This window comes from Vulpes lagopus, chromosome 2 (assembly GCF_018345385.1).
Source record: "Vulpes lagopus strain Blue_001 chromosome 2, ASM1834538v1, whole genome shotgun sequence".
In the NCBI taxonomy this organism is placed as follows: Eukaryota; Metazoa; Chordata; class Mammalia; order Carnivora; family Canidae; genus Vulpes; species Vulpes lagopus.
In genome coordinates this window covers 40,986,488-41,013,244 of record NC_054825.1, presented here as the reverse complement: position 1 = coordinate 41,013,244, position 26,757 = coordinate 40,986,488, and the positions used below count along the sequence as shown (strand labels likewise).

At 40.1% G+C, this 26,757-nt stretch overlaps 1 protein-coding gene across 8 annotated transcripts in view; it reads left to right on the top strand.

Moving 5' to 3' along the window:
• Positions 1–714: 714 nt before the first annotated feature.
• The window catches only part of MAPK8 (mitogen-activated protein kinase 8), a 90,973-nt gene continuing 64,930 nt past the window's right edge, over positions 715–26,757 (top strand). For 5 of the 8 annotated variants that reach the window (XM_041740792.1, XM_041740801.1, XM_041740753.1 and 2 more), the window contains exon 1: positions 715–872. The gene's annotated coding sequence lies outside the window, so the exon portion shown is untranslated. Of the gene's footprint in view, positions 873–1,554; positions 1,685–15,642; positions 15,725–26,757 lie in introns of those variants that run through there. The other 3 variants (XM_041740810.1, XM_041740754.1, XM_041740762.1) reach the window with 2 other exon arrangements.

Here is a 26,757-nt window from a genome sequence, read left to right as displayed (position 1 = left end):
TGTATTGTTCAGAATTCCTTGAACACCCGGCATTTAAATTGCTGAGATATACTCTATTGGATGGATGGATGTGATTTAGACGCCCTTTCACCCAGTGTTGGATATTTAAAGGCTTGCCGATTTGTCACTCCTGTAGCTAAGGGAGACACGCTCTGCGGGAGCTCAGAGATAGATAAGGTGATGGAGTAAATCTAGCATGAGGTGGATTGGGGGAAAACAGGAGGCAGCTTTTTCCAGGTGGCTGAAAAGAACAATTGCTTGCTGCAGGTGACGAGGCCCTGGGCAGGTGTCCCCTGAAGGGAATGTCAAGTCGGTCAAGGTCACCCCGCCTTGCGCCTCGGGTGTGTGCTCAGGCCGGGTGCCCAGGAGGCTTCGGCTCCCACCAGTGGAGCGCCCCGGGCGGCAGCTGGGAGCTCGGGCCACACGCCGCACGTGCCCCGAGCAGGGCCGCGCCCCGCCCCGCCCCGCCCCCGCCGCCGGCTCCCGCACTCGCCCCTCGCGCGGGGTCTCGGCGCCTCCCCGCAGCTCCGCCTCCAGGCGACCTCCGCACGGCCTGCGGCTCCCGGAGTGGCCCCGCCCCCGGGCTGCGCGTCCCGCCCCCGCATCCGGGCCCCAGGGCTGCCGCGCCCCGCCCCGCCCCGCCCCCCCGCGGGCCGCCTGCGAGGCGCGGGGGCGGGGGCGGGGGCGGGGCCGGCGCGATGACGTGGGCGGGCGTGCGCGGTGACGGCCGCGTTCCTGTTACTCAGCGGAGCGGCCGAGGCCGACGACCGGGCCGGGTGCGCGGAGCCGCCCTGGGTAACGGCCGTGGCGACCGCCCGGACGGCGCCGGCCCCGCGGGCGGGCTTCCCAGTCGCCGTGCGCTGCGTTGCGGGGTGAGTGCGGCGGCTGCCGCGGGGCGCGGGAGGCCGGCGGCCCCGCCGTGTTTATGTTATTGTGCCGCCGCCGCCGCCGCCTTCCCCGCGGCCGTGACCCCCTCCCGGGAGTGGGGGCGGGAGCGCGCGGCGGCTCGGGGACGGGGGCGGGGGCGGGGGCGGGGGCGTCGCGGGAACAATGGCGGGCGGGGAGGCGGGGCGGCGGGGCGGCCGGGCGGCCCGGGGCGTGCGGCTGTCAGACCCCGGCCCCCGCCCCGGCCCCCGCCGCGCCCCCGGCCCCCGCGCCCCGCCGCGCCCCCCCGCGCCCTGCTCTCGCGGGTCCCGCGCCCGCGTCGGGAGGGAACGTGCAGCCGGCGGTGGCTGCCGAGTTCTGAAACGGTTCGGGAAAGGTCCGGGCGGAGGCGCCGGCGGCTCGGGCTGCGGGGTCCCGCGGGGAGCCTCGGCCCGACCCGCGCCTCCTTTGTCTGGCACCGTGCTCCCGGGCCTCGAGGGGACGGGGCGCTCCCCGCTTGACTGAGCCCTCCCGTCGGATGCTCCCGCGAGCCGAGCGACGCGTCGACCAGCGGCCGTGCGCAGTGGTGACTGTTCCCACCTGAGGGTCCGCGGCCTTTTTGCAGGATTCCGGTGTGTGGGCCCGTGGTGCCTTGAGACCGGCATCCGGCGAGTATCTGGGCAGTCAGAACATCTGTTTGTTTCATTCATTCATCGAGCAGCTGTTGAGTGCCGTGCTCGCAGTTGGAAGGCGAAGAGGAATATTGTTTTGATGGAGGAGGACGCTTTGAAATAGAGTAGATGTCTTTTAACTGAGTTATGTAAGTAGTGTGCGTTAAAGGTGGGGCTATACTCTGGGTCATTTTATTTATTTTTTTGGTTTTAGGTTTTTTTTTTTTTTTTTTTTAGCACAGTTAGGAGGTTGATCTAAATGTACAATGGCTTTCTTTATTTACGAATTTAACTTTTCAGTTTTAACAGCCTTACGGTCTTAAAAGTATTTGTAATGCTTATCTCAGATTTCCCTGCTGTGGGTTAAGCCTAGGAGATCACATGCTGTTAGGGAACGTGTTCAGTGCTGTGCCTGTCAAAAGCAAGCAGTCAGAATGGGATTTCCTTGAGGACAGGCCCGTCTTTCATCTGTGTCTCCAGCGCTAGCCTGGAATATAGTAAGTGTTCAATAAGAGCTTGATGAAAAACTCTTCACGATTAATAATAGTTAAAATCCAGTCTTTACAGTTCTCTGTAAAGTTTTGGAAGCCTTTTGCAAACTCACTTTCAGATGGCTAAATGATTTGTTCATTTGTATTATCTGTCACCGCACCAGGGGCTTTTCAATATTTCAGTTTTTTTTCCTAGCACTTCTAATTCATTATCCTAAAATAAAATCTTGTCTAAGATGCTTTTGTTGTTTTTGTCTTTTTTTTTTTTTTTTCTTAGTATGTGTATCACACACAGACATAGTGATATTACAGCAGGGGTCTAAAATGATTGAATTTGTCCTTTTTTGAACATTGCTTGAAAAGTTTCTCATGACGCCCCTGTAAGGGGAAAAGCTAGAGTATGGGAAATAAGCCACATGAAAGTTTTATTTGAAATGTTTAATTTCTAATTGCATTTGTAGAAATGTTTAATTTAAAATTCTACCTTGGTGAAGCATTTGGGCCTAACTGAATTTAAAATTTTACTATTAGAGAAGCATATGGGCCTGAAACTCCAAATAATACTGATTTATTCAAGTTACGTCGTTTTTCCACTCACAGTTTAATAAATTTTAGCATGTTTTGGATATGAGAGAATTTGAAATGAGCTTATATTATTGCCTGATGCAGAGAACAAATTAAAAGGAAATACTTCGTTAAGATAAGGAATGAAAATCATGAGATACCAAACTTTTATTGATTTGTCTAGTTACGGTATGTCAGATTTCATAAAGTGTTACTGATACAATCCTTTGGTAGTAGCTCACTGTAAGGCTACATGTCAATCCAGTTTTTTTGTGTTTTTGAAATTCTTTTGGTTTTTAAAAATAACAATTTTATTGAGATACAAATGACATACCATAAAATTCACCCGTTTAGAGTGTGCATCAGTATGGGTTTTAAATATATTCAGAGTTCTGCATTGATTGCTACTATGTAATTCCAGTACATTTTCATCACCCCAAGAAAAACTACATACCCATCAGCAGTTACTCCCCTTTCCACTCTAAATTATGTTTATTTTATTTTATTTTTTAAAGATTTTGTTTATTTATTCATGAGAGACCTAGAGAGAGAGGCAGAGACACAGGCAGAAGGAGGAGAAGCAGGCTCCATGCAGAGAGCCCGATGTGGGACTTGATCCCTGGACTCCTGGGATCAGGCCCTGAGCTGAAGGCAGGCGCTCAACTGCTGAGCCACACAGGCGTCCCCTCAGTTATGTTTAAAAAGAGATATCACCAATTCTTTTGGTGAGTATATTCCATTAATGAATTTGAAATGGGCTGTCTTTAAGTGTCCTGACAGAGTAGGAAACTATTTTCTTATTATACTCCTTTAGATCCTGAGAGAATGGCCACTTGGAAAGGAAATTTAAGAATAAATTCTATCCAAATTAATGAGGTTAATCTTTTTTTTTTTTTTTTTTTTATGAGGTTAGAATCTTAACTCAATGCCTAATACTATGGAAATGACCTTCACCAAAGTGAAGGTACTTGGTGCTCAGTGAAACAACTTGAAGTAATTTAAGTGACCAGTCCTTAGCTATTCTAGAGGCAGTCAAGGAAGTTGTATATTAGAAGTCTGATTCATGCTAGTGTGTTTTGCCTATGAATTGATTTGGACACATTCAGATCATCTAGATAGTTCAGATGCTGCATTGCACATGTAGAAGTATAAAGTAATGTCTGACATTAAGATGCCAGTTCTCTAGAGGTCTGTGGTCAAGTCAGTGGTAGGGGTAGTAGCCTTTCTGATTTATGTAGTGCAAGGAAGTAATTATAGCCACATAGCTCTAGATATGAATCACTTGCTTAGTTCAGGGAGCTGTGATGCTTATTGTCTTAGTCATGAGCTCTTTACACGAACATTTAAAAACATTGGTCTTCTTACTCTAATACAGATTAACTTGAACTTTGATTTCAGAAATGAGTTCTGAGTCAACAGACTTTACTACCTAAAAGGAGACAGGAGTATTAAAATAAGAGCTGTTCTATCATTCAGGGCGATAGGTGAAACTAGATTTATCCAGGAGTCAGACCTAGGTTAACTTCTCAGTTCTGTCTTCTAGACTTTGTCATCAACAAGTTCTAGAGCTATAGAAAAGTTGCTTAACTTTTTTTTTTTTTTTTAGGACTGTAAACTGAGGCTGTTGAACTTTTTTTTTTTTTTAAGATTTATTTATTCATGAGAGACACAGAGAGAGATCAGGGATGGGAATAAAAGCATATCTAACAGTGAATTTATGTTCTCTTAAAAGATTTATAAGAGGGCTTTCCCCAAACAAACAAAACCCTGCCCCAGATACCTGGATTTCATTGAAATCCATTTTTTAAAATTATATGTGAATATGTATGTGTATAAGACTTTTAGAAAATTTATTAGCTGCCATTCTTTTTCAGGGTGGTGGGTTATGTCACAAATACAGCTAATAAAGTACAAATGTATGTCTCCTTTTACATTTGGTAGTACATTAGGTTTGGTTAAAATGTGTCTGTTCTTTAGAAAGCTAAGGAGCCCAAATTTAATAGTGGTTGTTAATATGGACCTTAAGGTCAGCTCTGAGTTCAAATTCATGCTCCAAATCTAACTAATTATATGGTTAGTTCAGGTTATATAACATCTTTGGGCCTGTTTTATTGTCAAGTGAGAATAATAATAGCACATAATCTCATAGGCCTATAAGGTTTAAGTGAGGCATTGCACGTAAAGTGCTTGGCACTAATACAGTACCTGGAATACTAGATATAAGTATTCAGGAAATTTTAGCTATTATTATAGCTTATTATTTTTAACTTGGAACAAATGCAAAATGCCAAGTGAATTGAAAACTAATTTCATGTATACATTTGAATTTGCCAGGAAATGCCAGTTGTTTCCCCCTGCATCTCGGGTTTATTTAAAATTAGATTTTCTCACCTAATCTCAATTGACTGAAATGATTTAACATTTGGACCAGTAATCCTCTCTGATTTAAAATATGGAAATGTTCCAAAAGCAAGTATTAAAAGAAAATTATTTGCCACATTCTCTGATACAAAGTTATTTTGCCATGTTTTCTTTTCCTACTGCAGAGAATTGCCTAAGCTTTTCTAGGTTGATTTTTGAGAGATTTCTAAAAGAATGGTAATCCAGGAGCTGGGAATAGCTATATCATGTTACCCGTGTTCGAAGAAAATGGAATACTGTTGTGTTTTTAATCTTACTGGAATTTTTGACTCCGAAGAGTGCATATTTATGAGAGACTGGATAACCACCAGTTAGTTCATTGAATATTTTCTAGAGGTCTCTAGAAAAACAAGAGAGGTTAGAAGTAGCATCTGGAAATATTTTTCCTGTATTTTTCTAAGTTTTCTGTGTAGTGTTTCTGTGGTTATATTGGTACACCAAATTTCTTGCTCCTCCTTGAGGACAGTAACTATGAAATGACACTGGTTTTATATAGGCAGTATTCATTGAGAAGCCATTAAGTTCAGGTATTAAGTGATGTGGGGGCTGAAGGAAGTAGAAATTAGGCTCTTCTTTCCGTGAGTATAACCTGATGGGAAGCAAGGGCACACCATGCATTTATGTCCTAACGCAACGAAACAGATATTGTTAGGCATTTCATTGGGAATTTCTTTAATCTTGAAACCTGCGTGCTGGATGTTGGGGCATTTGGGGATTTCCAAACCATACATCTCTCAGGTCGCTTCTTAAAATATATTCACTAGATAAAACCACAAAAAGTAAAATGTCGTCTTTCCTAATTTCTGGTTAAAGTTGAGAGTGTGGTACAGAGAACTCAAAATCTTAATAATAAGAAAAGATAAACCTTATAGTCACCTTAAATCCATTTTGGAACATAATAGGGCAATAAAAGAAGTGAATGAAAAGCAAACAAAAGATGCTGCTCAGATACTAATCAGAGTCCTTAAACTTCTGTATTGAAGCTCTGAAGACTTACACTTAGATTTTATGCTAGGAGCATTTCTTAAATTTTTCTAATATTGAGAAGTATGGGCTTCACTGCTTGCTGTTGCTGAGGGGCCAAAGCCCTGACTTACTTTTGGAGTCATTAGGAAAGAAAAAGCTTTACTTGGCACTAGGCATCAAAATATCAGCTAAAAGCTGTTAATAGGGATGGATACTCACCCTTCCCTAACTTGCTCCTTAGCCGGTGACTGTCTGACTCAGCTGTCATATGGGTCAACCAAAAGTTGACCAATAAAGGAAAGCCATCACTATATATAGATTTCTCTGTGACTTAAGCAAGGGTTAATTTTTAGTCAGAACAAGCAAAAACCAAAGCATCTGGCTGAAAATTAAAAAGGTTTAGTAATTTTATCTTACTTACATTTTAACTGAGTAATGTATTCACTTTGATTCAGAATTCCAAAGATTTTAAAAGATGTCCAGTAAAAAGTCTTCCCATTTTGTGCAGCCACCCATTTCCTCCACATGGAAACAGTGTTAAGTTTCCTGTGAATCTCTCCAAAGACAGTTTATGTATGTGCAAGTAAATAGAGGTGTATAATTCCTTGTCCAAAACCCTTGATCCAGATGTATTTCAGAATTAAGGTGTTTTGTTTTTGAGGTGGGTTGCTGTGGAAAAGTAATATAGTGTCTCTAGTCTATTATTCAAAATCTGTAGTTGGAAGGGAGTGTGTAGTATCCTGTAAATACATTAACATCTCTATATCAAAAACACAAATAGTATATAATAAAGGTAAAGATTATGAAATCTGACGAAAGAAATTTTTGTCGGATTTTGACACCAAATAGGTTTGTGCTAAAGTTAAAAAAAAAAAGTTTTTTTCTGAGCTTTACAGATTTAGAATTGCCACAGATGGATTGTATGTCTTACATATATAGTGTATGTTCTTTGCCTTCACCTCCATTTTCATTTAAGTTGTTGCATACTATGCACAGTATCCTTTACCTTTTATTTTAACTTAATACAGCTTGGGATGATTTCCTATTAGTCATATCAGTACATAAATGTCATGCTTATTCCTTTTTTTTTTTTTCAGCACCTTCACAGTGTATCATTTGTCTTAGCTAGGGTTGCTATAGCAAAATTCTGTAGACTTGGTGGCTTAAACCATTAGACACTTCATTTCTAGAGTCTGAGAAGTGCAAGGTCAAGGTGCTCAGAGATTTGGTTTTTGTGAGGACTCTTCCTGGCTTGCAGATGTCACCTCACTGTCCTCACATGAAGAGAGGGAGTGTCTGCTCTCCCTCCCTCTTTTTTTTTTTTTTTCCCTCCCTCTTTTTATGAACTAATTCCATCATGGGGTCCCAATCTTCATGAGTTCTTGTAGTCCTAATTACCTCCCGAAGCCCCAAAGGGGACACAAAATTTCAGCACATTATACAGGTATAGCATTGATATAAGTAACCCCTTTTTTATATACATTTAAGTGGTTTTCAACCTTCCGCTATTAAAAGCCATGGTACGATGGATTCCTTTTAACACTTGTACAGAAATGCATAGGACACATATCCAGAAGTAGAATTGCTAGATCAGAATGTATGTGCTTTCTAAATTTGATAGATACTGCCAAAATAACATTTGTAGAAATGTTCACTTAGTTCATTCTACCAGTTCAGCTATTTATATATAAGTGACATCTTTTATCTTTTAAGGGCTATTTATTTATATTTTCTTTATTGTGAACTGTCCATATTCTTGCCTGTTTTTATGTCACTTTGTTACTCATCTTCTTAGATTTGTAGAATTTATTTTTATATTAGGGGAAAATAGCTCTATGCTATTTTTTGGAAATATTTTTCCAAGTTTGTTCTTTACGTTTTAGTTTGTTTATGGTGATTTTATCATGCTGAATTTCCCCCCAGTAGTTAAAATTCTTACCAGTCTTTACTGACTTCTAAATTGTATGTCATGGTTACAAAGTCTTTCTCTAACTCAGGATTTTACAAGAATTCTCAAATGTTACATTTTTAGTACTTTCATGTTTTTGTTTTGTTTTGTTTTTGTTCATTTCTCTCTTTTTATACTTTTAATTTTTCTTATTTGGAATTCATTCTGGTGTAAGGTATGATGTGTTCAACCTTATTTTTGTCATCACATGACCATTCAGTTGTCCCAGTATCATTTATTAAATAATCTATTTTTGTCTTACAGATTTGAAATTCTACCTTTATAATTTACTGGATTTCCTTGTGTATTTGGGACCACTTCTGGTCTGCTGATCTATCTGCCTATTTGGGAACCAAACCATCTTGTTTTAATTATTGTATTTTTATATTGTTTTCTGTTAAGGCTAATTCATTTCTTTTTCAAAATCTTTTCTAGCTTCCATCTTGTTTATCTTACTTTTTATTTATTTATTTATTTTTTTTTTGTGAAGATTTTATTTGAGAGAGAGATCAAGCATGCACATGAGCAGGGAGGAGGGGCAGAGGAAGAAGCAGACTCCCTATATTGGACTTGATCCCAGGACCCTGAGATCATGACCTGAGCCAGAGGCAGATACTTAACCAACTGAGCCACCCAGGTGCCTTGCATCTTGTTTATTTTATATGAAATTTTACAATTACTGAAGTTTAGTCTATTTGCCATTACTTTTGGGATGACTTAATTTTTTTTATTCTATGGAGGTAAAATTTGCATATAGTAAAGATGCACAATCCTTAAATTTACAGCCCAGTGAATTTTGTCTATATATTACTTATGCAGTACCTAGATCAAGTTATAGAACATTACCATCAATGCAGACAGTTTTCTTATGTCCTTTTCAAGTTAATACTCCTTTCCAAGGAGAGAAAATGAGTGAAAATATCAGTGAGGATGACAGAACATGAGAGACTCATCTAACTCTGGGAAACAAACAAGGAGTAGTGGAAAGGAAGGTGGGCAGGGGGTTGAGATGACTGGATGACGGGCACTGAGGGGGGCACTTGACAGGATGAGCACTGGATGATATATGTTGGCAAATTTGAACTCCCAATTTAAAAAAAAATTCCTTTCCACCACCCTTCTCACCTTGATTAATTTCTCTGACATAGATTCAGTTAGTGTTTAGGATTTTCTTTGTGTTTTTTGGCAGCTTTATGGTGTTCTTTTTATCCAAGAATATGGAAAAACTTCATCTTTTCATTTCTTTAAGTCCCCTTTTAGGTTCCGAATAGCATTTTTATTTTTATTTTTTTGCTATTAACTTTTTTATTCTTTTGCCGTGAGAAACGGCATCTTCTGTCTCATTTTTTACTTGGTTGTATATGAGAAAGCTGTTTTTGTTGATTTGTTTTCTTTATTCTGTTTTCAGTTTTATTGATTTCTGCTTTAATTTTTTTTCTTTCGCTTGCTTTAGGTCTCATTATTCTTTTTGATGCTTACCTTGTTCCAGATTTGAAGTGACATCACTGTCATTTTGATCTGACCTTGGTTGGTCATTGGGTGCTTCCTGCCAGAACAAGATGTCTATGTTTCAACTTCTTACTTACCCTGCCTCAGCCTGGAATACTCCCATTACTTTAGGAAATTAGTTTTGGTCTGAATTTTACTTGATTATTCATTTCTTTCATTAAACTTTGAACAGATTTGCCACAAAGGATCAATCGCCTTTTTGCTTTTCTTTGGCAGTCTACAGAGCAACTGAGGTATCCTCTCCATGCTTGTATTTTTTGGATCCTTCTGTCCTTCAGACCAGAACGTTTTCTTATTCACTATGTGTGGGCATAAAGATACTTCATATATAGCCAGACTCTTCTATGAAGTCCCTGAAAGTGACTTGAACTTTAGCAGTTTGGGCTCTTGCTATGTTAAGAGGTAATAGCACACCACACTGCGTACCTTTTTAAAAAGTTAGAAAATTAAGTATTCAGTGTTCTGAATTATTTCATTTGGCTTTTCTGTGTCTCTAGAATTATTTCATTGTTTATTATTAAGGTATTTGAACTGTAACTTCAGGGGTTTTGTTTCTTTTTCTTTTTTTTTTCAACAAATACTATCTGCTAGCACTTAACAATTAGCACATGTTATCTTTCTAACAACCTTTATTATTCTATCCTCTAATCCATTTTATACGTGGGAAAACTGAGGCACGTGAAGTTAAGTGCCCAGATAATCTGCTCCAGAGTCTGAGTTTTAATCACTGCTGTGTGTGGCCTGTCCTGTGATGGCTAAGTGGAAGAGATGTTTGTGATTTTGCATCAAGTTGTTGCCTTCTCTTCATGTTAATTATGGTGCAGTGGTTGATACTCATATTACTGTAATGCCTTGGTATAGCATTTTGGGCATTAGTTATTTAAGCAGTAGAATTTTGAGATCCCTAATTGGAAGAATTCAGAGCCTTGTATTTCATTGCTTTGTTCTATTGGCTCTTTGCTGCAGTTCTTTGGTCAAGAGACCAATGATTTCTTGAATAGTGAAAATCTCCAAGATGAATACATTCTCCTTAAAAAAAAAATTCAATAAATCCATTTAGAGTATGAATTTTGAAGTACTCTACTCTGCGATGATACAAGATCAAAGGAGAGTAAGTGAAAAGACTTCATATAAGGTACAAAGAGCTGAATATTTGTAACATATTTATTGTTGTACATAGTTCTGGCACTGTATAAGAAGGATCATTATTTTAAGAGAACATTTTATTGGAAATCCAACCAAGATTCTTAGAATTCTTAGAATTCTAAGTTTTAGTTCTTTGATATGGTAACATGAGGTCCACTGCATCCAGTTTCCTGGTGTAATTTTCTCTTCCTTCTCTGTAGCTACTAAGGCCTATGGGTTCCCTAAGGTTAGGGCACACTTTTTTTTTGAAAAGAGTGTTATCCAGTGCTAATGAGAGGGGGAGAGTAGGGAGAAGCATCTTTCTGTTTATTTTTTAAAAATTCAATACAAATAGATACGGAGTATTGAAGAAACATAAAAATTAAAAGATCAAAACTGCTCATAATCTTACTAATAATATTTTGGTGTTTTCTTTTGATATAGTTTGTGCATATGTGAGAGAGATCATATATATTTATATACACAGACTCACACGTAACATGTATATGTGTATAATGGATCCAAGTAGTGTTAGCATGCATCAGTTGAGGACTAGAGTGGTGATAAGTGCTTTGGTCTGGTTAGGGAAAAAGCCTGGAAAAATAGATTTTATTTTAAGAGAAATATGTCCTTAACAGAGTAAGAATTTTTGTAAAATAAGAGACGATTTACAGTGTTGGTCTTCATATCTTAGTCTGCTAAGGTTTGTTAACATCTCTGAACTTTAACAATAGAAAATATAGGAAGGGGTTTCAAGGGTTCCATGAAGTCAGACTTTTTGTATAACAGTACTAATTTGTTAGCGTTTTTCTTGCTTACAGACGAAGCAAGGCCATGTGACCTGACCTGAGGCCATGTGACCTGACCTGTGATGTGGCAACAGAGTGCAGAAGCACATAAGAGAATCCAGCTGTCTGAAATTAAGCCAACAGAAAAAGGAATTTGTAAAAATGTAAAACAGTGGTACTTTTCTCAATAGTGTCTAAAGAAAAGTATTTTCCCCAAAAATGCTAGTTATAGTAACATGTAGTAGGTTTGTTATTATTATATTTAACTAAGTTTTAAAGTTTTTAAATGTTAAGTTTTAAATGCTTATTGATAGATATAATTCAGTATAAATTATAAAGAAAAGTTCTTTGGGATCCTCAGTAATTTTAAAGAGTATAGGGGATGCCGATCCAAAAAATTTAAGAGCAGCTGCATTATAGGGTATAGGGTATCAAGAAGTCATTTGTTCTTATCACTACTTATCAGAAATAACTTGGGAAGCTGCCAGATTCACAGTGGCAAGTTTAAATTTTCCAAAATTTTAATTTTCACTTGAAAGTTTGATTTTTATCATTGACAGTAAATACTGCCATTTGTTTTCCTTGAAGTAATAGGTTTGCTTTGTTCATTTTCAAGAAAAAGTCTTCTCAGATACCCTACTCCAAATTAATAGTTTATCTGTCATTTTTTTCAACTAAAAATGGTATTCCATGGAAAAGTAGTTGAGAACTCAAATAGTTGTTCAGGTGCCTTACTTTGAGACAACCATTAGTTTTCCATTATACAGCAAAAGCACTAATGTGAGAGCTTCCCATTTCATTACACAGATTATTTGAATATTTCTCTTTTATACAGCATCAAAATTTGACAGTTTAACACCTGTGAAATCTGAAACCATATAAATAATTTTTTCATATTCTATTATACTAAAATCATTGGTCAAGGGTGCCTGGGTGGCTCAGTCAGTTAAATATCTGCCTTTGGCTCAGGTCATAATCCCAGGGTCCTGGGATCGAGTTCTCTGTCGGGCTCCCTGCTATGCTAAAGAGGGAGCCTGCTTCTCCCTCTGCCTGCATCTTCCCCTGCTTGTGCACATGATCTCTCTCTGTGTAGAGTAAATGAATAAAATCTTTAAAAATAAGTAAATAAATAAAATCCATTGGTCTGTCTTGCATTTTAATGAATCTTTTGCCGGTGCATTGATGATTTGGAAAATACTGGTTGAGTGAGGTCTGCAGATATTCTAAATGTCAAAATATTTCATTATACATTATTGTTATAGTGTTTTATGAGGTCTCATAGGCTATCACCAAAAACTCCCATTTGTGTCAAGTACTTTTAGGGCAAGATTTATATAGTTAATAATTTGGGGGAAAAAAATTGCCAAAATTGGCAATATACTAACCAGCCAGACTGGTTAGTGTAAAAAAGAGAGAAGCCCCAAATTACCAATATCTAGAATAAAAGAGGGACATGACAGTATATCCTGCAGACTAAGGGAGTATTATAAACAAGTGTGTACTAATTATTAAACAACTTAGATGGGACAGAAAAATTCTTTTTAAAGATACACATTAGGGGATCCCTGGGTGGCGCAGCGGTTTGGCGCCTGCCTTTGGCCCAGGGCGCGATCCTGGAGACCCGGGATCGAATCCCACATCAGGCTCCCGGTGCATGGAGCCTGCTTCTCCCTCCGCCTGTGTCTCTGCCTCTCTCTCTCTCTCTGTGACTATCATAAATAAATAAAAATTAAAAAAAAAATAACTATTAAAAAAAAAAATAAAGATACACATTAGCCAGATTGACACTGCAAGAAAGCTGTGTATTTATTAGAAAAATTGATTTTATAATGAAAAGGTTTTGCATAGGCTCTTTACCATCACAAGGGAATGAACACTAATTTGATGGGGCCACTAATTCCCAAAGCTATAATTCCCCATTTTTTAAGTCTTGAAATGCCTTTATGTTCTTAAAAATAATTGAGGATTTCAAAGAGATTTTCTTTATATGGGCTGTAGCTATCAAAGTTTTACCTTATTAGAAACTAAAATTAAGAATTTTAGGAAATATTTATCAGTTTATTCACAAAATAATGAACGAATTACAAATTAACATGGCAAATTTTTTTTTTTTACATAAACAACTTTTTTTTTTTTTTTTTTTTTTTTTTTCTTTGTGAAAAATGGCTATTTTCGAAAAGAAAAAATACCTGTTGTGAAATCTCAGGTCTCTTAGCCTCTAGCCTCTGGAGAATTCTTGTACACTTGTGAATGAGAAGGAAAAGGAGAAATGATATGTATTTCTGGATTGATATTTTTATTTTCCAGCAGTTTAAAGTTGTAGTTTCCTTGTATCTGACTTGTATGGTTTCAGAGAAGTCTGGTAATTTTTATCTTTGTTTTTGAATGAATTCTGGAAATTGTTCATCTTAATAACTCCCTGGCAGTGGTCTTGTTCCTCAGTCTAGGGGAGTTTTCCCTTACTTAAGTGTAGATTAGTATTCAGCCAGAGATACAAGAGGACCCCATGTTGATTTCTGGAATTCTTTCTCCTCTGAGTAGCTCTCTTGTTTGTACTCTGGCCTCAAGATTCCAGACACCCTTGCCTTCCTGATGTGTCTTCTCAACTCATTGAAGCTGCCATGCTGTTAAGTGTAGTCCATTCTGCACAGTGGTCTGGAAGGGGCCCCCAGGCAGATTGGCAGGGCAGTTATAGGGTTTACCTACTTTGTTTTTCTCTTTTCAAGAGGTAGCAGACCTAATCTCTCTGTTGTCCAGTGTCTGATCATGGTGCTGTATTTTTTTCTACTTTCTGGTTACTGAAAGAGGGTAAATCTGATCCTTGTCTTCCAACATGCAAGACACAAATCTGCTTTATTAATTTGTATTTTTAGAGATGTTTCAAGCACTATTCTTTTAAAGGAACTGAACCATATTTAATATATAATGCATAATACAATGAAATTTTTTCTTAGGAAAATCTAAATATCTGGATAGGGATTAAAACACATCATAGGTTCTACATCCCCACCTGAAAGTAGAGCATTCCTTTATGTTACCTTTTGTGTTTTAAAAATGCCATAAAGCAAAGAAGCAATCAGCATTAATGTATTTGAACAATTTTTTGAGTATTCCCAGACCCCAAAATAGCCTTCTCAGGCTTTTCTGGTACCTCAGGACACAGCTTGCTAACAAATGCACAAAATAAATTGAGATAATGCACCGATGTTCACAGAGTTCAAAGCTATGGTGATTTGATGCTGAGATGCTGAGTGTAGTTCTGGAGAAGGAGCTTGGTGGTACATTCTTGTTGCTTGGGGTGTGTGCTGCCTTTATAATGGCTCACTGCAAAACAAATGCTGATTGCTATTTTTGTTTTTTTGCCCTTTTTTGTAAAAATGGAAATTCTTTTTGGATTTCTTTTGGTTTGCAAAAACAGGTAATAATATAGGCCTTTCCTTAAAGTGATTTGGCATAATGTAAACTTTTAAAAAGCGTATACCTGTAAGAGTCCCAATAATAATTATTATTATTATTTAAGATTTTATTTATTCGTGAGAGAGACACACAGAGAGAGGCAGAGGGAGAAGCAGACTCCATGCAGGGGCCCGATGCAGGGGTCCATCCGGGTCTCCAGGATCACTCTCTGGGCTGAAGGTGGTGCTAAACCGCTGAGCCATCTGGGCTGCCTGAGTCCCGGTAATTAAATACAAAGAGTGTCAGTGACTTCCAGGATACTTGTATTTGAAGTAATAGATTTCAATTTTCATTTGTTTGTTTATCAAATATTATTTGGCATTTCCTGTATACCAGGTACTACGCTTAGGCTTCAAGGATATAGAGTGAAGAAAGCAAGCATTCACTGCCATCTTGGCACTTATACTCTAGTGGAGAAGAGAAATAATCACAAAAATAAGTGAGCAGTTAGAACTCTGATCAATAAATGGTGCTGGAAAAATTGGACAGCCATGTGCAGAAGAATGAAACTAGGCCATTCTCTTTCACCATACACAAAGATACACTCAAAATGGATGAAAGATCTAAATGTGAGACAAGAATCCATCAAAATCCTAGAGGAGAACACAGGCAACACCCTTTTTGAACTCGGCCACAGTAACTTCTTGCAAGATACATCTATGAAGGCAAGGGAAACAAAAGCAAAAATGAATTATTGGGACTTCATCAAGATCAAAAGCTTCTGCACAGCAAAAGATACAGTCAACAAAACTAAAAGGCAACCTACAGAATGGGAGAAGATATTAGCAAATGACCTATCAGATAGGTCACCTTTTTTTTTTTTTTTTTTTTTTTTGCAGAAAGGACTGGAGTCTTTACTTCCAGGATGGGGTCCGCCCCGCCACGGAGTAACCAAGGTGCCCGGGGCCGCGGGGGCTCAGGGTGAGTGTGGGTGAACGTGCTGGCGGGGAGCCTCCCACACCTGCTCCATGGCCCTGCAGCCGGGTGGCGTCAGTGCTGGGGCCGCACACCAGGCGCCTCGGGATGTGAAGGTACACCCGGGAGACCCAGGGCTCGGGGCCCCCATCCAGGAGGCTGCAGCCTGTGGGGGCCGTGGCCACCCTTGGACGCCACGCGGTGTTCAGCGCAAGTAGCCAAAGCAAGTACGCGTGGCCACAGTCGTGCCCGGGCTTCTGGCGAGGCCGGCGGAAGGCGTGGCAGTGTGACGGGGACGGCCAGCCAGGAGCCGGGGGGCAGCGTTCGGGGCCCTGGGAAGCCGGGCCAGCAAGGGCTCAGGGGCCCCACCAGGTGTCCCCCGCTCGTCTTGTCCACTCACAGGGCGCTGCCGAGGTGCCGGGGGACACTCCGGTCCTTCTGGCGTCTTGCTTAGGTTCCTCGTTAAGACACAGATTTGTCACATCTTTGTTCCTTCTACAAGGCCATTCTCTGGAGAAACTCAGGCTCCTGCTTCGTGCAGCTCGAGCAACAGTGGGGTCAGAGGCTCTGAGGCGCGGCTGGGCCGGTGGAGGCGCAGTCACACCCACTCTGCAGGTGCCGCTGGTGTCCTGCGGTCTGCACCCCGCGGTCTGCACAGCAGGGAGAGGCCAGCGGCCCCGTCCTCCCCACGGGATCCACCCCAGTGCTGGGATCTCCACAGAGGTCCACTCGAAGTTCCCAGGAGGAGAGCCGCTGCGGGTGGGCAGGCTGGAGGCAGGCTGGCCAACGGCCCAGCACAGTGGCCACGGAACCCAGCAGAGCACGTGGGGCGGACAGACAGATGGACAGGGGCTCAGATCATGGTGCCCCGGCGGCTAAATGCCTCTGGCTGACCCCGTAGGCTATTCACAAGGGCCCTCTAGCCCCAGGTGGGCAGAGACAGGAGGAGGAGGTCATGAGGGACCCAGCCAAGACCCCATCGCCCACAGGGACAGGAACGGGGAGAAGGGCCGAGGGCCACACCCCGGCACAGGACACGCGGGTGAACACGAGGCCAGTATCCAAGATCTATAAAGAACTTATGAAACTCAATAGCAAAGAAACAATCCAATCATGAAATGGGCAGAAGACATGAACAGAAATCTCACAGAGGAAGACATACACATGGCCAACAAGTACGTGAGAAAATGCTTCATATCCCTTGCCATCAGGGAAATACAGATCAAAACTGCAATGAGAAACCACCTTACACCAGTGAGAATGGGGAAAATTAACAAGACAGGAAACAAGTGCTGGAGAGGATGTAGAGAAAGGGGAACCCTCCTGCACTGTTAGTGGGAATGTGAACTGGTGCAGCCACTCTGGAAAAGTGTGGAGGTTCCTCAAAGAGTTAAAAATAGAACTGTCCTATGACCCAGCAATGGCACTGCTGGGGATTTACCCCAAAGGTACAGATGCAGTGAAATGCCGGGACACCTGCACCTCTATGTTTCTAGCAGCAATGTCCACAATAGCCAAACTGTGGAAGGAGCCTTGGTGTCCATCGAAAGCTGAATAGATAAAGAAGATGTGGTCTATGTATACAATGGAATATTACTCAACCATTAGAAACGACATATACCCACCATTTGCTTTGATGTGGAGGAGGGTATTATGCTGAGTGAAATAAGTCAATTGGAGAAGGACAAACATTATATGGTCTCATTCATTTGGGGAATATAAAAATAGTGAAAGGGAATAAAGGGGAAAGGAGAGAAAATGAGTGGGAAATATCAATGGAGGTAACAACATGAGAGACACCTAACTCTGGGAAATGAACAAGGGGTGGTGGAAAGGGAGGTGGGCGGGGGGTTGGGGTGACTGATGATGGGCACTGAGGTGGGCACTTGACGGGATGAGCACTGGGTGTTATGCTGTATGTTGGCTAATTGAACTCCAAAATATATATACACAAAAATAATAAAAAATAAAAAGAACTCTGATAAATGATACGAAGAACTTGGTATCATGAAAGTGTATAAAGACACACAGTTGAGTTTGGAGAGTGAGGGAAAACTCTCCTGAGAAGTTGGCAGTTGAGCCGAAATGGAGATTTGGAGGGTGAGCCAGAGCTCCTCAACACTAAGGAGAGGAAGTAGATTTGAGTAGAACTTGGGAAGAGTTATCTAGGCTGAGAGAATACATATGCAGAAGCTATCAGGAAAGAATCTTACATATTCCAAGGAAAGAGGGAAGGTTAAATGTGATTATTGGAGGGCAGAATACCATTTGATAAGACAAGGAACACTGGAAGAAGAACTGGGTCTGGTTTCTAAAGTTGTTGAATTAGAGGTGCTTTGGAAACATCTAAATGGAAATATATAGGCAATTGGGTTTCAAATCAGAGGAGAGATCAGAGTTAAAAATAGACATTTGGATTTGTTGTATCAAGGTGGTAATTGCTATGGATGTGGATGAAATTAATCAGAGCAAAGGAATAGAAGTAGCCTTTGAAGAATTCCTTTTTTTTATTGTCTAGGTAAAGAATGATTAATTATTAAAAGTCCAAGAAGAACTGATATCAGCATACCAGGACAGTGAATTATTAAAGAAGCTCCAGTGTTTTAGTTTTCTCTGGCTGCTTTGACAAATTACCACAAATTTAGTGACTTGAACCAACAGAAATTTATCTTTTCATAGTTCTGGAGGTAACAAATCTGAAGTCAGTATTGGTCAAAATCAAGGTGTTGGCAGGGCCAGCTCCCACTTGAGACTCTCAGCCTCTGGTGGCAGCCAATATTCCTTGAGTTGTGGCTGCACCATTCTAGTCACTCACTGCCTCTGTGGTCACATGGATTTCCCCTTTTCTATTTAATCACCCTCTGTCTTGTGAGGATATTTATGATGGCATTTAGGTACCATCTGAGTAGTCTTATCTTAAGCTCCTTAATGTAATCACACCTGCCAAAGCTTTACCCTGAGCTATTTTTACCTACACAATACTTCTGACACCAAATGTGTGGATTTTTTCCTCAGAGCAATCCACTCTCCAATTCCCTGGACACTAAATGGGTGTTCTGTAATTCAAGACTGACACTAACTGACACCCCACAGGTTACAGGCCCAGTACTGTAAGATTACCCCCACTTTAGATGTTAGTTGTAAGTCTGTGTCACCCATACTTCTGACTTAAATAGCTGTAAAGTCAAGGTGGGGAGGTTCCCACAACCCCTCACCTCAGATTTGATAATTTGCAAGAAATGGTTCACAGAGGTCAGAGCAATACTTTATTGCTGGTTTATTGTAAAAGGTGCAGCTCAGGATTTGCCAGATGGAAGAAATCCATAGGACAAAGCATGGGGGGTGGGGGTGGGGTTGAAGAGTTTCCATGCCCTTTCTAAGCATGCTATCCTCCTAGCACCTTGATGTGTACCAACCTGGAAGCTCTCCAAACCCCACCATTTAGTAGAAGTTTTTATGGAGTTTTACTGTGTAGGCACAATTGAATGAATCACTGGACATTGGTGATTTACTCAATCTCCAGCCACTCTCCCCTCTCTGCAGGTCAGTTCCAACCTTCTAATCATGCTTTGGTATTTCTTGAAACTGGTACATATCCTGAAGCTACCTATGGCCTCTAACCACCGCCATCTGATTAGCATACAAAAGACACTGACCGGGGCTGCAGAGATTGCAAGGATTTTATCAAATAAACATTTCTTAGGACCTGGTATCTTTGGAAAAGCATTTTTCAATCTACCACACAGGGAAGAGAATGCTTCAGAGATTCAGTTGATCAGCTATATCAGGTAAATCTGAAACATCAAGTTAAATGTGTATTGACAAAGCCTTACATTGGTAGTATTGGAGACCTCTTTGATGGAAGCAGATTAGAGGGTGTTAAGAGTGTATATAGGTTATTGAGTAGGGAGAAGTTGCAAGACTTCTTATTTGATATCTTCTGTGAAGAGAAGAAAATGGGAATTAGGAGTTTGAAGAGATGGGAGAAAATCTGAAATAAATTTTGTGGAGAATGGAAAGTAATTTTAACAGAGAAAAGACATTGTGCCCTCACTGAGGTTGATACTTGTATCTGTCCTTTTATGTTACTTTTTCTCCTTGAGCTTGGGTATGAGTATGGAAAAAGCAGATATTTGGTTTCATTTGGACTTGAGATTTTGCAAAACAGGAATTTAAGAAGTTTAAGATATTTCCTAAGAGTTATTTTTAACAAGATGGAACATGGAATAAGTTGGCAAAACAAAACAAAAAAGATGTAGTAAGAGGAAGGCAGGTGGGGAGAAAGTAGAAAGTTAAGGTACTAAGTTAAGACCATCTAGGTTCAAAGAGGGTATTATGAGGGTATTTTATAAGAAGGCTACCAAGAGAAGAGAAGAGATTGGTTAGAATGGCATACCTGAGCTATGTTTTCTTTAAGTGGGTCAATTTCAGACCATGACTCAATCCCAGATAGTGACCACAGGAAGGGGGGAGGGGAAGGTAGGGGAAGGTGCAGAGGTAGATTATTGTAGATGAGGATGTCAAAGAACTGAAAGACTATAGTTTTGGACAGTTTGATCTCAGGGATGTCGGTAATCTCTGAGGATGATAGCAGTGTTTAGAGTAAAAGGGAAGACTTTAGGCAGGAAAGCCCTTAGTGATTGAGGGAGGTAACAGGGAGGTTGGTAGATGATAGCAGCAAAGGGATGAGTGTTATAGCTGAGTCACATGAGCTTTAAGGGAGCAGTTTTTGTGTATGTGTCTCAGAGAGTTTGGGAATAATAGTAGTAGTGGAAAATAAGCAAAATACATATACTACCATTTGAGAAAGCAGCATAAGTGGTGTTTTGAGACAAAACAAGGTTTCATTCAAAGCACAGAAGCAAAGCAAATTTTGGAAAAAGGATTTAGAATATAGGGGAAATTGGGAGCTGCAGATTTAGTGGCTCTATGGAAAGATTTAGGAAGGTTGAGGAACAGTGGAGACCTTGGTCACAGGTCAAAGAGGTATATAGAATTCCAGGGGGATGATGATGGGCATTTGGTTGAGGATTAAAAATAATTAGTTTTGGTGAAACGAGCGCCATTATGAATTTTATCTCCCCTCTCTTTGAGATGGTGGACAGTAGGCCCACTTCTCAAAATAATTGACTCAGTTGATGTTAAGTGAGTGTGTCAGTTGATTGCAGTCTTAACTTGCTTCACAAGGCAAGTGCCACAGCATTTGTAGATTTTGACTTTTACTGTTTTTAAGAGAAGGAAGAAGAGGTCAGGGAGCCAGAAGTGAAGGAGACAAAGAAAAGAAGGTGGTGACATACATAAAAAAGTATATGGAAATATGTGCAATAAATTTATCAGTTGCAAACCTGGACTCTTTGATATGTGGGTTTGTATAATTCTGGACAGATTACCCATTGAACATAGCACATATGTATATTCTGGTATACCTCCAGTCTCTGTCATTTAGCCAGGATACTTTAAGCACTGCAAGTTAAGTAGTTGGTAAAATAGAACAATATCAGAGTAAACAAAGATCGGATGATATTTTGACTTAATTATGAGTTTCCCCAGTGACCACAGATATTTAAAGGCAACTATAATCATCACCTTTGAAGATTATTATGAGGAAATATGGTCCAGATGAATTTTAGCAAGTTTAGGGTAACAGATTTGCTTCTCTATATTCATTTTTTAAACTACACAGATTTCGTGAGCTACTTTTGATTTTACAGATTTCTGGTGCTATTTATAACGTCCTCTTGTCTTCATCTTCATTTCTAAAGAGCTACCCTCATTTAAGATTGTTGCCAGATTGGCCATCTGCTGTTGTTTCCCACTAGTCATTAGTTTTTCATCATGTACTTAACCAAAGGATTTATTCTGTTCATTCCTGCTTCGGGGAGTTTCACATCAGCCCCTGTATAGAAGGTGACTGAGTATTTTGTTGGTGGCTATTTTCAGCATATATTTCTATATTGGCAGACTGTTTGCTTATTAGATCACATGGTTGAGGGCAGCCCGGGTGGCTCAGTGGTTTAGCGCCACCTTCAGCCCAGGGTGTGATCCTGGAGACTCCGACTGAGTCCCATGTCCAGCTCCCTGCATGGAGCCTGCTTCTCCCTCTCCCTCTTGTGTCTCTGCCTCTCTCTCTCTCTCTCTCTCTCTCTATCTCTGTCTGTCTCTCATGAATAAATAAATTTAAAAATCTTAAAAAAAATCACATGGTTGATATATCTTTTAGCCTCATAATACTGTAAGAGTAATCTTCCTGGTTAATATAAATTCAAAATATACATGTTAAAAATCTTCTCTAGGGGCAGCTGGGTGGCTCAGTCAGTTAAGTGTCTGCCTTTGGCTCGGGTCATGATCCCAGGGTCCTGGAAGTGAGTCCAGTGTCAGGCACCCTACTTAATAGGGAGCCTGCTTCTCCCTCTCCTCCCTGCTTATGCTATCTCAGTTGTTCTCTTTGTCTCTCTCAAATGAATAAATAAAATCTTCAAAAAAATATCTTCTATAAACAAGGCAATGTATTAAGTAGTTTGGGAAACTTTTTTAAAAGTATAAAACAGGGGGATCCCTGGGTGGCGCAGTGGTTTGGCGCCTGCCTTTGGCCCAGGGTGCGATCCTGGAGACCTGGGATTGAATACCACGTCGGGCTCCCGGTGCATGGAGCCTGCTTCTCCCTCTGCCTATGTCTCTGCCTCTCTCTCTCTCTCTCTCTCTGTGTGACTATCATAAATAAAAATTAAAAAAAAATTTTTTTTAAAAAGTATAAAACATTTTCTATCTCCAAATGCCTAAGGTGCATGGAGAGATAGCATGTATGTATGTATGTCCAAATCATGTAGTTGCAATTACTATGAGACAAAGTTAAAATGCTGTAGGAGTTCAGGAATTCTAGGTGATTATGATATAATTGTGCATCTCATTCTTTTTTCCTCTTTGCCCACTGAAATCCAGATAAAGTCAGAAAACAAAGATAGATGCTTTCAAAAAAACAATCCTTTAAAACAAAGTGATGCAGGAAGATTAAAGGCTAAAAATAGATTCATGAACTTAAAAAAAGATTATGAAATTGTAAGAGAAACTAAGAATAATATTAGTATCAGATGTGTTGGAATTCAGGGATCAAACATTAACAGAACAGAAAGGGTCTTTTTTTATTGATAAATCATAGTGGGAGATTTTTTTTTTCCATAGTGGGAGATTTTAGCATACTCATCTCTTAGAGTAAAGTATGCAGAAAATAAATAAGACCATAGGAAATATTAGAGATTTAGATAAACTTGTCAGGAATTCCCAGTTTCCTGGTTTGATCCAATGTTTCTGTGAATTTCCCACTTTATTTCCTTATGGTTAGCTTAATCCCATAACTACTAGATGCCTTCTCAATTTGGTTTGTGAGTCACCAAGTACACAAGCCTTCGGTTCTTTGTTAGTTTCCGCTAGAAAGCCAATCCTAAATATTTTGTGAAATAAGTAAAATTAACAGATACTTGCAGTGTCATGGGGAGGCATATGAATGAATAGGACCATCTCTTTGAATCTAAGATCTTATTTTTTTTAACACACACATACACCCACACTCCAGCATACACACACACACACACACACACACACACACATACACACACACAACCTACCCCTCTTTACCAAGCTTAACCTTGAAGAAAATATAAAAGTAAACTTAAGGGCAGCCCGGGTGGCTCAGCGGTTTAGTGGTGGCTTCACCCCAGGGCCTGATCCTGGGGTCCCAGGATTGAGTCCCACATCAGGCTCCCTACATAGAGCCTGCTTCTCCCTCTGCCTGTGCCTCTGCCTCTCTCTCTCTCTCTCTCTCTCTCTCATGATCATTAAAAATAAAAAATAAAAAAAATACAAAAGTAAACTTAAAGTGATGCAGTATAGACTTTTGCTTCCAGAAAGATGGAATAGATATACTTTCCCCTGTTTCTGCCCTTAAGTACAGCTAAAAATCCTAGACATTATGGGTAAAATAAGAGTCTGAAAAGTGGAGAAAAAGTCGGTTGGCTTGGGACCTCAGGACCCAAATAACATGATGGTAAAAATCCTAGGTTTTCTTGTTGCCTCATATATTCTAGAATGAGTGTGGAAAAGTTGGCAACCCTGAAATGTTGGATGCAGACAAAATTCTGAGAAAAGTCTGTCTTCTTTTTAGCCAAGAACCAGGAAAGGAATAGCCTAGTGGGAGAGAAAAGTTTTAGACAGTAACTACTCTTCTCCAGCCACATAGAAAGGAAAAATCACCTTGATTAGCAAAAGCCAAGAAGGTACCTAGACTTCCACTCTCCTAAGACATAACAAGACAACTCCTCCCAATCTGGTGTCAGTGGAGGTGATGTTGGGAGCACTAACTATGCACTTTTCCCAGCCAGGGCAGTATTAATGAGGATCCTGAAATCCACCTTCTTACCAAGGATTCCAAGTCAGAGTTCCAAGTCCCTCCCTGCCCACTTGTGGTCAAAAAAACCTGGTAAAAAATCTATACTACCACCCATGTCAGACAGTAATGAGGCTGTGTCCTTTCCTCACCAGAGCAGTGTTAAGAGGAAGCCTGCTATAACAGAATATTTAAATAAGATCCCAAATCTCATAACATAATATTTCAAATATCCAGGTTTCAAATGAAAATATAACAAGAATCAGAAGTATCTCAACTCAAATTAGAAAGGAAAATTAACATGCCAACATCAAGAGAACATAGATGTCACAGTTAACTGACAGGATTTTAAACCAGTATCAAGAAAATGTTTCAACAAGCAATTGCAAACACACTTAAATGAAAAAATAGAAATTCTCAACAAAGAGTAAGTCTCAGCTGCTTTGATGAACTGAACCAATTGCTCAGAAAGCCTCACTTAGCTTTTTACATTGATCATTGAAATAGGAGAACAGCATAGACAAAGCAAAAGTCTTAAAATTACCTCAAGAGGGAAGAGAGGTTTGCTTTTAATTGTGTCATGCCCGGAAGACACTGGAACATAATTTTAAGTAAAAAGAAAAAACAGTACAAAATTCAGCATCACGGAAAAAAGAAAAAGTAAGAGGAAATTCAGACACTTCATATAGACAGAAACCTGAGCGTTTGCGTTTAGGAAGTCTTCACTAAAGGAAATTGTGAAGGAGGTATTCTAGATGGGAGGAAAGTGATTCTTAGATTAAAGGCCTGAAATATAAGAAAGAATTAAAAGCAAAGAAAGTAGGGAAGAGCTTAGTAACTCTAAACAGTGGTTTGCATTAAACAGTAATCATGTCTCATCGGCTTTTAAAAATAGATGTATAACTCAGTAATAGCATATAAGTCAAAGAGGGGTGAATGGGGTTAGTAACAGGGTATTTGTTGGTGAGGAGAGTAAAGATACGTAACTTTGTTCAGAGTATAAATTAATTAGCATGTATGTTATAAAAAATAGCAACTAAAATAAATAGAAGGAATAACTGAAATAGAGTGTTAGAGGGGGCACCTGAGTGGATCAATTGGTTAAATGTCCCTCTCTTGAATAAAGGGGAAAGGAGAAAAAATGAGTGGGAAATATCAGAAAGGGAGACAGAACATGAGAGACTCTTAACTCTGGGAAACGAACAAGGGGTGGTAGAAAGGGTGGTGGGCAGGGGGAGGGGGTGACTGGGTGACGGGCACTGAGGGGGGCACTTGATGGGATGAGCACTGGGTGTTATTCTATATGTTGGCAAATTGAACACCAATAAAAAGCAAATTTATAAAAAAAAAAAAATGTCCCTCTCTTGATTTAGGCTCAGGTCATGATCTCAGGATCCTGAGATCAAGCCCTGCATGGGGCTCCTCACTCTGCCGGGAGTCTGCTTCTCTCTCTCTCTCTCTCTCTCTCTCTCTCTCTCTCCCCCCTCCCTTGTCCCCTCCCCCGCACCCCTACCCCAGTTCATACACACGTTCTCTCTCTCCCTCTTTTGCTCTCTCTCTCTCTCTCAAATAAAGAAATCTTAAAAAAAAAAAAAAAAAGTACCAGGTAACAGGCAAACTGAAGCTGCCAGTGCAGGCTATAATGTATTACTGTTCCAAAACATAACGTAGGGAATGTAATAAGGAAAAGTGTGAAATCCAAAGACAGAAGCAGGCAAAACATAATTCATAGAATAACAAAACATAAAATGATGGACGTAAATCCGACTATATTAGTAAACCACATTAAATATAAAATGGACAAAGTCCCAATTAAGACTGGATTTTTAAAATTTTACTATTCAGTTTACAAAATAAAGTTGCAAGTAAAAGAATAAGAAAGATACATCATGCAAATACTAGCATATATTTTTAAGTCAAAGAGCTTTGCTAGAAGGAAATTGGGTTATACACTCATAAAAGATACAATTTAATAGGAAAATTAATTCTGTGACACCTGGTTGGCTCAGTAGTTGAGCGTCTGCCTTTGGTTTGGGTTGAGTGTCTGTCTTTGGCTCAGGGCGTGATCCCAGAGTCCAGGGATTGAGTCCACATCGGGCTCCTCGCAGAGAGCCCATTTCTTCCTCTGCCTGTGTATATGCCTCTCTTTCTGTCTCTTATGAATACATAAATAAAATCTTTTAAAAATAGGGAAATTAATTCTAAATGTTACATACTAAATAGTGTGACCCAAAAAGACATAAAGCAAAAAAAGAAAAAAAAAAAGAGGAAAAAAGGCATTCATCAAGCATAGTTTGAGAGTTTTCAGCTTCTCTCCTTGACTGATAAAACAAGCAGACAAAAGACATAAAACTTATTTGTAGTATCCTTTTATCTGTTTCATGTGTGTAGCATTTGTAGTCATATCCCTTTTTTCAGTACTCCTACTGGGGGGTTTGTGCCTTTCTTTTGCTTCTGCTTAGTCTTGTCAGAAGCTCATCAATTTTATTTGTCTTTTTTTTTTCATTTTTAATTTTTCCGTTTTTAAAATACGGAATTAAATATAAAATTTACCAGTAGTCACGTTTATTGTATTTACATGTTGCACAACCATCACCACAATATAGTTCCCAAACACTTCCTCACTCTTAAAGGAGACCAAGTGCACATTAAGTAGTCT